The sequence below is a fragment of the Schistocerca gregaria genome, chromosome 3, assembly GCF_023897955.1.
Source record: "Schistocerca gregaria isolate iqSchGreg1 chromosome 3, iqSchGreg1.2, whole genome shotgun sequence".
In the NCBI taxonomy this organism is placed as follows: Eukaryota; Metazoa; Arthropoda; class Insecta; order Orthoptera; family Acrididae; genus Schistocerca; species Schistocerca gregaria.
The window spans coordinates 71137511-71140538 of NC_064922.1; the positions used below are offsets into that span (position 1 = coordinate 71137511).

Consider the following 3028-nt stretch of genomic DNA (forward strand, 5'->3'; position numbering starts at 1 on the left):
GCTTTATGATGATTTCTTTTAAGATCATCAAATATGGCTGCTCCTCCTTCTTTAAATTTGGTAGGTGAAATTAGATTATTAAATAGAATTATATCTTGATCTTCTTTTAGATTCTTTGCTTTGATTTTTTTATCTTTTTTTAGAGCTGTTTATACTTTGTATATATATTCTTATTCTCAGCATGGGAATTATAATTCTGGTGTTTATACTTGTTCTCTTGGTTATTTTCGTGAATATCATCTTTTACTTTTACATTGATTGCCTTTAAATATTCTCTGTTTAAAGGATGAATATTTCTTTGTTTAGTTTGCTTAAGTATTTTAATTAAAAATATTGTTTTGTGGAATCAATGATATGAAGTGTTTCATCTTAGGCTGTGAATTTATTTTCTATTTGTTCTTTGAGTTTTTTTTCTTTGTTTATTTCGAGAACTATAATTTTTATTTTAGGTATTTATTATTTAATAATTGATTATAGAGTTTTTGTTGAGTGAGAGCTTTTCAATTTAAATGGTTCTATAGTTGTTATAACTTTAATTTTGGATTGAATATCTCTTATTTTTATATCTTTTGTTATATATATTTCTTCTTTGGTTATTTTTTATAGAGAGGATTATATATCTGGTGAAAAGAATATAAATCGTTTTATTATTATTGTTTTAATATTTATTCTTTCTATAGGTTTTTTAATTATTAGTCCTAATTTAATTAGAATTTTATTAGGTTGAGATGGTTTAGGTTTAGTTTCTTATTGTTTAGTTATTTATTATCAAAATGTAAAATCTTATAGTGCTGGTATATTAACTGCACTTTCTAATCGTATTGGTGATGTTGCTATTTTAATTTCTATTGCATGAATGTTAAATTTTGGTGGTTGAAATTATATTTATTATTATGATTTTATTTCTAATTCTTTTGAAATAAAGCTCATTAGTATATTAATTGTTTTAGCAGCTATAACTAAGAGAGCTCAGATTCCTTTCTCTTCATGACTTCCTGCTGCTATAGCAGCTCCTACTCCTGTTTCTGCTTTAGTTCATTCTTCTACTCTTGTTACTGCTGGTGTTTATTTATTAATTCGTTTTAGACCAATATTGGATACTTATAATTGTGGTTGATTTTTACTTTTAATTGGTTGTATAACTATATTTATGGCTGGATTGGGCGCTAATTTTGAGTTTGATTTAAAGAAGATTATTGCTCTTTCTACTTTAAGACAACTTGGTTTAATAATAAGAATTTTGGCTATAGGTTATCCAAAGCTTGCATTTTTTCATTTATTGGCTCATGCTTTATTTAAGGCATTATTATTTATATGTGCAGGTTCAATAATTCATAATTTGAAGGATTCTCAGGATATTCGTTTTATAGGATCAATTGTTAATTTCATACCTTTAACTTCAGTTTGTTTTAATGTTTCTAGTTTATCTTTGTGTGGAATACCTTTTTTAGCGGGATTTTATTCAAAGGATTTAATTCTTGAGATGGTTTGTTTAAGATGAATTAATTGTTTAATTTTTTTTCTTTATTTTTTTTCTACTGGTTGAACTGCTTCTTATTCTTTTCGTTTGTTTTATTATTCAATATCTGGTGATAATAATTTTTATTCTAGATTTTCTTTTGATGATAAGGGTTATTATATTTCATTTGGAATAATTGGTCTATTGTTTGTTGCTGTTTTTGGTGGTAGTCTTTTATCTTGATTAATTTTTCCTATTCCTCATGTGATTGCTTTACCTTATTATTTAAAGTTTTTAACTATTACAGTTGTTATTTTAGGTGCTTATTTAGGTTATCTTATTTCTAATTTTGATTTTTCTCATAATTTATTTTCTTTAAGTATACTTTCTTTTGTTAGATTTGCTGGTTCTATATGATTTATACCTTTTCTTTCAACTAAGTTTATTAGATATATTCCTTTAAAAATAGGTTATTATTCATCTAAGTCATTTGATTATGGTTGAGGTGAATTACTTGGTGGTCAAGGTTTATATAGATTATTTATTTATTTAATTGGTTATATTCAAGGTTGATATGATTCTAATTTCAAGATTTATCTTTTAACTTTTATTTTTTTAATATTTATTTTGGTAATATTGTTTTTCGTTTACTTAAATAGCTTATAATTAGAGCGTGACACTGAAGATGTTAAGGAAGTATTTTTACTTTTAAGTATTTATAAATATAGATATATTATTTTTACAGTGAAAATGTAATGTTTTATTTAAACTATATAAATTTTAGAAATGTTAACGGAGTTTAACCGCTAATATAAAAAGTTAGCAGCTTTCATATTGGCTTTACATTTCCTTAATTGGAACTATTATAGTTCAATTATATTATTAACAGTAATACGCCTCTTTTTGGCTTCAATTAATAAGAATAAGGGTAGTACATACCAATCTTCCAGGTCGAAACTGACTGCAATATTTCGCTTCTTATTCTATTTAAGGTTGATTGATAATATCAATACTTTTTGAATGCAACCCAAATGTTATATTTAACTACAACCCTTTATTCTGCTCATTGTAATGCTCCTTGGTTTCATTCATGGTATAGTCCTCCTAATAGAACTAGAATAAAAAATATTGTTGATACTGTTCAGATTATAATGTCTGAAGTTTTAAAAATAATTACAATTGGTAGAATTAGTGCAATTTCTACATCAAAAATTAAAAAGATTACTGCGATTAGGAAGAATCGTATGGAGAATGGTATTCGTGCTGATCTTTTTGGATCAAACCCACATTCAAATGGTGATCTTTTTTCTCGATCATTAATTAATTTTTTTGATAGTGTTGTTGCCAGGATTATAACAATTATTGGAATAATAAATCTAATGAAAACTCTTGTTGATAGAATTAGAATTGTTTTTCTTGATTTATATCAAGCTTTCTGATTGGAAGTCAAATGTACTATTTATACTAGAGAAACAATTATCTACCTCATCAATAAATAGAGATATATAAGAATAATCATACTACGTCTACGAAGTGTCAGTATCATGCTGCTGCTTCAAATCCAAAGTG

The 3028-nt window shown here is 25.4% G+C and overlaps 1 pseudogene; it reads left to right on the top strand.

Annotated features, from left to right (window-relative positions):
- Positions 1–397: 397 nt before the first annotated feature.
- Positions 398–2137, top strand: LOC126354498 (NADH-ubiquinone oxidoreductase chain 5-like; annotated as a pseudogene).
- Positions 2138–3028: the final 891 nt, after the last annotated feature.